A 12,205-nucleotide genomic window follows, 5' to 3' on the forward strand; every position below is an offset into this window, starting at 1 on the left:
CCCCAGTCACGATCAGACCCTGTTGTGTTAACCGCTGTACAATGACAGATGAAGAAGAGGTACCAATTCTCGCCAGGGCAAGTGCTAAGTCAGTTTACAGCACCCAAACAGGGAGATGGCCTGCTGTCCATTAACATAGTTGGAATATGGAGGAAAGGATTTCTGGCCTCACGTGACTAGACACAACCCCTCCCCACAGCGGAGGGGAGGAGGTAGATCAAATTCCCCTCTGCAGTAGCACTCACCCCTTCCCTCAGGTACTATGGAGGGATCCAGATGTGCATAGCATTGGGACAGGATGGACTTCATGTCCCTTCATCCACACCAGGTCTAGCAACGTGCACAAGGAGTAAGTTAATACAGCCAGTGCCTGTTCTAAGATCCTAGCTGAGACCCCCTCAAGATTGCAGAATAGCCTTAACAGGTGATACTAGCTCGAGCTACATAGAAGTGGCGAGACAGAATTAGGAGTTCCAACTGCTCGCTGCCAAGGCTCAAACCACTACTGGACCACACCTCTCTGTGTAAGAGCTGATCCTTAAAGACAGCAGCAGTTGCAAATGCTGAGCACTTTTCAGTGTCAGGAGCCTGATTCTTCTCTTGCTTAGAAGTATCTGAAGCTGAAGGAGCCATTACCCTAGTATGTGTGACTGGGTCATTAGCCCCAAATTTCTACTGGGGATTGCTTTCGGCTAGCCATATTGCCGATTGTGAAATAGGTTTTCATCTCAGTCCTGCTTCTTAGTCTCCATTTTACGAGGCAATACCATTGGAATTAGCAGAACACCAAGACCTAACACCTGTGTTTGGCACCCCACTAGGTACAGTTCCACATACATGGACATTCAGCAAGAACTCAGCAGATCCTTTTCCTTTGCCCTAAAGTTTATACCTGTTTGTAGCTGCAGCTATATGATTTTATAGTTTTTTCTAATGAAATTTTTAATTGTTGTTTAACTCTTCTTTGGTCTGGGGTGGATGTGTTACTGAAAGAGCTATGGACTGTCTGACAGTACAAGGATACACTTAATTTTTTTTTTTAAACCCCTGGATATTTTCTGTGTCCTCATTCTCTGATGCTACGTCGGCAATAAACAAACACTGCAGCTGTTTGACTTTCAAAAGGAACAGCCATATGCCATCTGTGTCTACCCATTTCAAAAACACTCATGGAAAGGTCTCTGCATCTATGTTGTCCCTTAAGCATGAAATACCTGCCTCCCTGCAATGAGCAGCCCTCAATATTCTCCTCTACCACATCATCTATAGAAAGACTCCGCAAATTAATGATGGCTAAGCCCAGTCTTGTAACTGATTCCAGGCAGGTGACTCCCTGTGCCCATGGGGCACCCCACTGAAATCAGTGGGGCCCTTTGTGGGCACAAGGGTCCAGCTACATGGACTCACCAGCAAAAATCAGGGTTAGAACTGGATCCATTTATAATTTTTCTTCAAAATTGCTATAATATAACTCTTTGATTGTATCTCTCTCCTCCTACCTTTCACACTCCACTTCTCTTCTCTCCTAATGCCCCAATCCTAACACCCAGGCACCTTCTTAATTTTACATATTGTAACTCTTTGCAGGATCAAGGCCTTAGATTGTAAATGTTTTAGGACATATCCTCATGCATGTCTGTACAACCCCACAGCACAATGAGCCTTCATGGGGCCCTAATACTTTGAATGCTACCTTAATATAATATTCAACAAATGACCATATTGGGCCATCAAATGAATGGGAAATTCTGCTTAATACATGACCTGATATAATAAATTACAAGAGCCTCCCATCACGAAGGCACTTCAGACACTGCAAAAATCAATGATAGTAACACATTAAGATGCTAATAATAATATATGATGATATATCATCATATAAAAGGACCTAACACCAAAACAGAGAATTTTCAAAACATCTGTTCATACCCTTAAGAAGTCAAATAATTATGATCATGAACACGCAATCAGATCTGCATAAATGAACCCTTGTACCCTCTCAAGACACAGAATCACAGTTTTAAACAGGAGGCATGAATTTTAAAAAACTCAAACAAAACAAAAACCTCACCACTACAGAAACAAGTTTTCTACACAGTTTGAGTCCCAGCTTTCTATTTCTTGTTTACCAGGAACCACACCATCTAGTGAATGCATCCGATGAAGTGAGCTGTAGCTCACGAAAGCTCATGCTCAAATAAATTTGTTAGTCTTTAAGGTGCCACAAGTATTCCTTTTCTTTTTGAGAATACAGACTAACATGACTGCTACTCTGAAACCATCTAGTGGTTGAATGATATACTGCATATAAATATTTTAAATACCCACCTAATTCTGATGACCAGATTGTGGCTTACATCTATTTTCTATATAATAATATATATATTAAAGCTCAGCAAAAGCTGCTGGTGACCATCTTATGACATATGCCCATTTGTATGCCCTGCACTACAACACATAACTAATTGCTTGGTAAAGTGGTTTGAAGTACTCTGAGTATGAAAAGAATGTCAGGTTTCTAAAACCAATTTCTACTGTATCTTTCATCAAGATACCAGGGTAGAATGTTTACCTCTGATCTGTACTGCAGTCCTACTCTTTACAATGTACATAACACATTTTAGCTTGGGAAAAGTCTATTCTCAATTTTTAATATCTTACAAAGATGAAATGCTGCTCTTTGATTTTATGCTATTTTGCTTTCATATGCATAAAAAATTATGCAAAACCTTTTATCCAAAAAGGTACAGATCTAACATGGTCAATGATTTAAAAAAAAAAAAGGCAATATTTTACTAACATCTCAAAAAGATTCCACATCCCTCACTGGAAAGCAAAGTAGCCATATGGGCAGTCATAAGCCATCACTTTTGAGGAGATAAAATCTATATAATTTTTAAGATGATTAACCCAAGATGAAATATGATACAACTGTTTGCATTTTTCCTGTGTGTTTACATTTTCTACAACTGACAAACAGCATAAGGCGAAGTTAATTTGATAAAAAGAAGAATGCTAAAGTGGTTGGATTTGCACCAGAAAGGGAATCTGTGGTTTAGAGTACCAATTGGATGATCAAAATTTGAAATCTGCTAATGTATGTTAAATCATAACATTTGGGCATTTACAGGAGAGCATAATCTTTCACATCTAATTCATTCCTTGAACAATAAACTTGGGCAAATCAGATCCACTTGAAAATTCACCTAGAGCATTTCCAGGCAAATACTGTATTTCTCCTCCAATGGGGCAGATGAGGTTCCCTGGGTATATTTTTATTATTATTATTTTCATGCCCTTGTTTGATTTCACTGCACAAATAAACACTGCTCCCACCACATTCATTTGTCACAGATCCAGGCCTTTTGTTTGTGTTGCTGCTGCTGAATTAAGGGTAAAAGGGCAAACCATCCAATGTGCTGAAATCACTGCACGAAGAGCTCAGTAGACAGATGCAAAATGTCCATCAGTGGTACTTTGTTCCCATCCCCCTTTAAAGTCACCCCGTAAGTGTCTATTACTGATGGAGCTTATTCTCTTGGTTCTTGCCGTCAGAGCTTACTTGGCGGGAGAAAGCTATTGACAGAAGCAGAGAATACAACAGTGATGAGTATGTGCATGCGTGCGTATTATATTTACATTATATACATACACAGAAAGAGAGAGAATGTGCTTTCAGAGAACACAAAGGAAACCAAAAGCAGCAGGAACCTAGACAAGCAAATTCAGCAGTTCTGCTATTTGTAATTTGTGGTTAAAAAAAGAAAAAGGGGTTTCACTTGAGAGCTTCTTTAGAACACCGTATACATTCCTGTGCAGCGTGGCTCAGAGCTGGCAGGGTGCTGCTGTCTGCAAGGAGAAGTTTAGTTAGAGGGCAAAGGACAAGAAACACCAGGTGAGTCTGTTTCTGTTCTGCCTGCACAGAGGAAAGTGAGTGACATACCTACCCATTTCAGTCCCAGCCAGGGGTACTGTTGTTCTCAAAAGGCTATTGCTGAATGAGTTCAGATCCCTCTTGTCCAGTGGGAAGTTGTGGCATCTTTGCTGACATCCCAAATTATGCAGCACTAGAAGGAGAGTCCAGTTAAAGATGTCCTCTGACAATTAACCAGTGGAGGCCAAGAGGTATTCCTTGACTCTGACTGAATGCATTTGTGAGTTGTGAGATGCTGATGAATGGGATCACAGATCACAAGACACTGAGTGATATGTACAGAAAGAAGAAAAAAAAAATTTCCCCCTTCCTTCTTGAGTACAAATACCCAAAATATGTGCATACAGTACCTTGAAGAGAAGCTCCAATTAACTGCGGAGGAAGTGGTGTGTGCACGATGGGTGTCTCAAGAACTGAAGTTAATAAGTAGATCTGGGTTTTAACCTGGACTCTGCCACCAACCTCCAGCGGAGCTTTGGACAAATCACAACCTCTCTGGACTGGAGTCTCACACTGCTAGAGTGAAGGAGCCATACAGCAACCCTAAATGCCCCCAGAAAATTCCCCTAAGATAGCAAGTGTCCCCAAGACGTGCACAGTAGGCATAGCTGGCTCCACAGCACTTCTTGCTGGTTCCCAGATGCAAAACACACATTGGGGGCACAGCAACAGAGGAAGGGAGGGATCCTGGTCAGGGAATTCCTAACCCTGGCTATTACCAGCTGCCAGCAAAGCCCATAGGGGCCACTGGAAGCTGGACAGACAGGTAAGGCAGTCCTCAAGGCTGTTCTGACCTGTGCTGGGAGCTGAATTGACCTCCTACCAGTCCCTGCCCAGGTGAGATGTAAAGTTGAATTTGGGACAGAGATTAAATGCAGCCAGGTGTGTCTCAGATTCTGTATCTGCAACAATAAGTGTAGGCTTCCCCTAGCTCAGAGGATTGCTGTACAACTTAGCTCAATCATGGTTCCGAGCACTGAAGAAATACCAGGCACCACTGTGATATGGGGTCTTAGCACGGGTGATAAACTGGTTTCAGTGCTCTTTATCCTTTAATGTAGCCAATGTACAAGGTGCTGAGCACCCTCAGCTCCCACAAAGGATGCACTGCACCTCACAGGTTTGGGCCCTGATTCAGTAGCATCTGCACGGTCACTAACCTAGCCTCACTAATTTCAGCTGCTTGAACCACCTGGCTTTGTTCTCAGGCTCCTGCCGACTGAGCAGAAACTTAGCTCTGAGAGGAGGGGAAGGAGCTGAAACAGGCTCCTGGCACCAATCATTTACATTGTAAATGTGCTTGGCATGATTAAGGATAATTTGTCCTGCTTTCATTTGCTCAGCACATTGGACTGATCGTACACAATTTCTGTCCCCTCGCCCAGCTCACCAGAGCACTGAGAAGCTACTCAGCGAGTCATGAAAAATGGGAGATTATTTCCATCCCAATTTACATACAATGTTGATGGGACTGGAAATATGCAAAGCCTGTATTATTAAATTAGGCAATTGTGCCTTTGCAATGACCACATAATTGCATCTCACCAACAAGAGGGAAGGATGGAGGGATGGGGAGAATCCTTTGCTTTATTATTTTTGTCTTAATCTCCTGTACAAAAGCAGAGTGCAGCCTCTTGGTAACTAAGCCCCTAAATTATTCATGGTTAGTAGGACATCATGAAATACAACTGTCTACTGATATTAGGGTAGGGCAGGGAGGAAGGGCAGTAGTCATTAGGTGGCTTCCTTCAGAAGTAGAGTCCATTTCAGAATCAAGTATGAGAAGGGGTGGAAATTCAACTTAGCGTGAGGTACACCAACTGCTGTCTGAAGAGGAAAGCATCAGCCAGCACACCTGACCTTAGTCCTAAGCAGCTAGCAAAGTCCCTCCCTCTGTTAATAAAGTTAGAAGACAAAAAACTGGATTCCTGACAACCATGCCCCCTTGTTCTCAACATTCACATAGAAATGCACTCTAGCTACCCGCTTGCTACTCCCTGTATATTGCACTGGTCCCGGCTATGGCGCACAGGACTTGTGTTTCCTGGGCTACAGAAAGGCTGGCCAACCTACTCACACTGTCTGTCCATCTCCCTGTGGACTGCAGTAAGAGTCAAATCCAATGAGTCATTCCCAGGTGGAGATCACTGAGGGGAATTATGGTCTGTGGCTGCTCAGGGAATGCTCTGCCACCAAACTGACCAGGATCTACTCCAGTACACAGTTCATAAGACTTTGTGTTGCTCCAGACTAACCATTTCATATTCTGAGGCTTAGCGGCCTATTTGTATGAACGTAGCCTTATGCCATCTGTGTCTGGGAGGTCAGGCAGACTGATTAGTCATCCACTCATTTCCACAACTGCCCAAGGTTTCTGTGGCAGCGTCCCTATAAAAGACTCAAAGAAGCTAATTCAAGAAAAAGCGCCGACAATCCTAAACTGGAGCTCCCAAAATCCCCACACTGTTTCACAGCCAAATAAACGTGGGCTCGGTGGCAGGAACAGGGGTTGAACTACTAATATGACCCTTTGCTTTTTAGAAGCTTATTGTAATTGAGTGAGTGACGTCTTGATGCAGGGAGGGGACAGCTGTTTGAAGACTCGATTCAGCTCCTGGATAAAGAGGAGAGTCATGGGGGAAGGCAGGTGGAGTCAGCACACTCAGCTGAGCCAGTCCAGGATATACAAGAAGCTGCCTACCCCACATAGGGACCCCCACATAGGGACACCCACACCTGTACTGTCACTTATTTCTGTCAGTTTTTTCCCCACAGTTCTGAAATATTCACACACACCTTCCTTTTGCTTCCAGTTTCCAGTGAAGGCCAACCAGAACCACCCCACCTGCACTGCACATCCAGCTAAAGTTGTTGCTCTCACCATGCAGGCCAATCCAGCTTTTTAGTCACTGTCAAAAAGAAAATACCCTATGGCTGCATCAACACCTACAATGCAGAGGTGATAGGAAAGACGCTCAGCGCAGATGGGATTAGTGCATTACCTATCTATTGTAAGGAAGAGTAAGTGGATACGCTGCAAGGAATGTATACCTGTATAAGAAAACTTCTACACTATATGCAGTAAGCCACAAGAGTGGGGGTCAGCTGGTCCTGGATTACGAGAGATCCCCAGGTCATCAGGGATACCATATAATAGATCATCACTGGAAAATCGTGCCATAATGCAGTCTTTGGGGTACATGTTCTCAGGATAGGATACAAATTCAGCTTCCCTTTTATGGAAAATTCTGACAGAATTTCATTGAAAATGATCACCATTTTAAAGGTTATTTAAACCATCCTGTAGAACGGTAGACAGGTGACCATCCTCTGTTAAAGTCTAAGTTCTTCTACAGAAACCCAATTAAAATAAGTATCTAAAGAACCTATTGGTTTCACCTCTATTAAATTATACAGAACTTGCCTTGTAGAGGAAACTATGGGTATCCAGTAATATCTACACAAAAACACACATTGCCCTGTTACACACACACACCACTGACATACTGATATTGCCTGTGGCAATTTTTTTCCAACAGTTTTCAGTGGGGCCAGTCTGACTCTATATAATCCTTTGTATCCCCTCAGGTTCAGAAGAAAAGAACTGTTGCAGCCTGGGGCATGCAGCAATAAGATGACACTGCTCATATATTTTTCTGTGTCACGGGATATCCTCCCTCCTGACCACACCATGCCAATGACCACAACACTAGCCCCTTTTAAAAGCAGACTTAGTCATTTTTCCTCAGAGCCTCCAGCATACTAGTTAAATTGGGAGATCACACAAAAATGGATTTAATGTACCCAAGTTGGTAAATTTTTAAAAAAAAGTGTATTTACTGTAAATAAGGAATGACAGCAAAGGGTTTACCCAGTCAGCAGTGGTGGTGGTGGTGAGTCATTTGCAAGTTAACCCTGTACTCCATTTCTCCTCTATACAATGTTATCAACAGTGTTAAGAATAACCCAGAGCTCTCTGAAGTTACAGCTAACAAACCTATCACATGGCTTCACAGTCTAATTTGTCATGGGTCCACTTTACTTGATTTGGGCAATTTAGCTAGAGTGAAGATGAATCCTGCAGTCTATCCCATAACAGCTTGCACTGTTTGGAAGCTACTTGCGGGAATGAACTCTCGCTATTGCTTTCACCAGGGGTGGACAAGTGGGGAACATAATTCAATACAAATATCAGAATAGTAAGTGGTGCAGTCTTAATGTAGTATTTGGTGTCTCTTTTGTAGTATCGAAGATCCAATCTATAGGTATCAGCTGAGAAAAGAATCAGTCAGTTCAGCATTTTGATAATCCCTTTACCCATCAAGCTAAACATCACTGCCTGTTCAGATGAATTAACCTATTCTGCTAGTCAGAAATCAGTTGAATGAACCCTCTTCTGAGATTCAAGAGACACAATTCACTGAAAATTGGTAACATAAGTTGGCCGCATAAGTTGGTTGCACACTTCAGAGCTCTGCTGGCTTTTTGTTTGTTTTTAATTCCCCCCAAATCAGTAACAGTCTTATTATGTGTTACAGTAGCACCTAGAGGCCTCAACCAAAATCATGGCCACTTTGCACCTCGGCCCCATTGCACCACTATACATAGACATAGTAAAAGACAGTCCCCGCCTTGAAGAACTTACAGTCTAAATACACAAGCCAGGCAAAGGGAAGGGGGGAAATGAGGCTCAGAGACGGGTAATATCTTGCCCACGGTCACACAAAAGGCCTGTGGCACATAACAATACCCAGATCTCCATTGCCTCAGCCCAGTGACCCGTCTACTAAACCATTTTACTTCCAAACTCTTTGAAAAACAAGCAGAAGCCTAGGAATATTATGTTATACACCATAGCCACCTGGGTCGGAGCCTCAGCTGGTGTGAATGGTCATAGCTCCATTGACTTCAATTGGATCTTCCCCCCTGGAGTTTCACAGTGTAATAGAAGTCAGATCCACTGAAGGGGACTCTCTCTTTGCAGTACACAGTTTCTGGCAGACATCTGAGTAGTTCTGACTTTATCCTGAAGAGGGAAGTGCTGTGCACACAAACACACACAAGCCAGTCCATTATTGTGTGCTGAAAAATTAATTATGTTCTCAAACAAAATACAATGGACTGTTTTAAACAATCACTCAAGAGACCATTAAGTCAGGTGCTTAGTTGTGGTGGCCTTCTATTAAAGGTGGAGTGGAATTTTACTCAGTGCCTATAGGAAAACATCATGATCTCTTAAAAACAAGAAAGTGACATCCAATGCAGTTGAAAATGGAGTTCCTTTTTTCCTTTACCTGCCAACACTTGAATTTGCAAGCTGGTGTTTGACCTACAACCAACACCTAAAACAGAACAATTTCCTCTAGTCTCAGAGATGTCTTAGGGATTTATGATTACATCTGCTCCGGTAGGGGAACTGCAGACTCATGAACTCAAGTCTCGGAAGGGAAGCTTGAAATACTTTGCTTGAAAAGGTATTTTTAGGCTTGGATATATATTATGTTCTGTTTGGTGAAAATCACCTCTCCACAGGGCGTAGGCACCACTTAACCCCTATTTTGATATCCGCAGTGGATCTCTTCCCCCGCAGAGGCAATCACGGATCACAGGGCATTGAAAATGTTATGCTCTAAAGGGGGGAAAGAAAAAGACAAAACCCCTCACTCCCCCTACCCTTCAAAGTGTCAGAAATCCCACTGACCTGATGTGTGACCTTGGGCAACTCACTTCACCTTCCAGGGCCCATTTCCCCTCTTACTCTTTGTCTTTGATTATTTCAATTGTGAGCTATATGGGGCTGGAACTGTCTCACACTGTGTGATTGTGTAGCACCGAGCAAAATGAGAGCCCCAATTATGTTTGGGGCCTCTAGATGCGACTGCAATATAAATAATACCCATTCATTTCACAACACAATTTTATCTTTACAAAAAAGAGCGCACAACAGAACAAAAAAGAGTGCACTCTAACAAGCATAAAATCCATCAACAGCCTACTCTGAGTTTGCACCTATCTAATCCTCACCTAGCAGTGTTAGAATTATACTTCCCCCCCTCACAAATTGCTGGAGCAGCCAACTCATTGATCCTGCAGCAAAGAGGATTTACCAGCAATGGAGGGGGTGTAGACCAGGGAAATACACCAGTTAAAACTAAGTACAGATAGGCAGACCAGGTCACAAGAGGTTCGGGCCATATGAAAAAACCTTTGAGAGCAAATTGCTTTCAGTGTGCAGAGAACAGACTTTTCTGACTTTCCAGGACACTTAAGATAAAATAATATTGAATAATTGAGGTCTCCTAAGATAGAACTAAAGGTTAGAGGAGGGTAATTACTGATTATTTAAAGGGTAATTGTAATGAACTAAGATAAAAAAATATGTAGCATTTCTAATCCTGATAGTGTATTTTTAACTAGGAAAATGATCCCACAGACTAGTATTACCCACAGGCAGTACTCAAGTTAGAAGCAATGCTGCCACTTTCAAAATAGTTTTTACAATTAAACAAAAATTCTACAATGCTTGAATATCTACCTCCCTGAATCAGGATGCAGAGGTATTCCAAGGAGGAGACACTGGAGTTTGTATTTCATATGCAGTTAAATAAGAAGGGCAGGGGCGGGTTATTAAGAGAGACAACAATGAAAATGATTTTATAAAAGGTGAAATTTGCACTTCAAGTGACCTGATCTTGATAGGGAAAATTCTACAGAACAGTTATCAAATAAAAAAAAAAAAAAACCACCCCGGAGCAGAACACCCTACCAGGCGTAAAATGGAGTCAGGGAATGAAAGCTAGAGATTCAAACAGAAATCCACACAAAGCAGCATTGTAGGTCTGTTTGTTTCTAAATCAATTTCAAGGTGGGGAAGGGTGCACAACAACAACAAAAAAAGATACTTTCAAAATGAAACAAGTGTGTGGAGAGAATATGAAAAATAAAGAAGGCAAGAAAAGCACCAGAGTTAACGTCAGAAATTCTTGTTCCTAGGCACCCGCTATCAGAGAGCTCGAAAAGCCAGAAGCGTCAACTTCAGCCTTGCTGACGAGTAGTAATTTTTTTCCTTCCTGTCAGCTGATTTCTCTTCCCTTTTTATCCTGTTGTCATCCAACGTTATTTAGGACACCCTGTAACCAGCCATGATTGCATTGTGGAATTAAGAGACTAAAATTCCAATCCAGCAAGATACTAAGCGCATGCCCAATGTTAAAAGCTGATGAATAGTTCCGCTAATGTGCTTAAAGTTAGGCACATGCTTAAATACCTTGGTGAATCAGGGCTCAAGTCATTTGGTCTGATTCTCACAGGTGCTGAACACCCTCGAATCCCAGAGAAGTCCGACAGAGCACAGGTACTCCGCTCTTTTGAAACTCAGGCCAAACATTAATGCAGAGACACTAGGTCTTCTTGGCCTCTCACTCCTTACCCAATCAGCAGACACAATATTGGATTTTGGGCCTGGAAAAATCTCCCCAACAGCAAAGCAGCTCTTGCTGCCTCACAAACTTTCACCAGCTACCAACCGCACTGGCCCCTTACTGAAAGTTCTCTAACTACCAGGGCAGCAGGGACTTCTCTTGATCGTTTACAGAGAGGGAGTGAGTGCGTGCACACGATTTGTCGTCGATATGAAACTGAACAGGTAAACAGGAGCAGAAACTGCTGTGACTTCTGGAGCTGGCAGCTGGGAACAGAAGGTGAGTCCTGGGGTCTGCATACTCTGGATACTGATACTTTGCCAGGCAGAAGCCAGAGAGCAGCATTCCTGCCTTGAATTTCACTAGCAGTGGGGTATGAGCGGCATGAGGATCAGAGCTTCTGCACCGGCATGGCTCCGTATTTAATTCACAAATTCTGCGTAAATTTAGAAAGAAACAGGATTTAAAATAAATCTCTGGGCAGGGGCTCAATCCTGTATGGGACAAAAGGATGTGTGTTTGGCCTTCTGTTAGCAGCCCACCAATCAGCCTGCTGTAGAGCTTCTCACCCTCCTCGGAGATGAGCGCAGGCAGTACTTATTCGTATTGTGCTTAGCACCCACCACTCCCTGATGTGCTAGGTGCTGTATATATACATAAAAAGGCAGACCCTGAACTGAGGAGTTTACAACTTAGACTAAGATTTTTGGGGACAGGACTGCCTTTCTGTTCTGTGTTTGTACAGAACCTAACACAATAGGGTTCTGGTCAATGATTAGGGCTCCTCTCCGCCACTATAATACACCAGACAACAACAACAATCTAAGAATGAGACGACAAACAACAACGG

The sequence above is a fragment of the Lepidochelys olivacea genome, assembly GCF_965140295.1.
Source record: "Lepidochelys olivacea isolate rLepOli2 genome assembly, chromosome: 26".
Lineage (NCBI taxonomy): Eukaryota > Metazoa > Chordata > Testudines > Cheloniidae > Lepidochelys > Lepidochelys olivacea.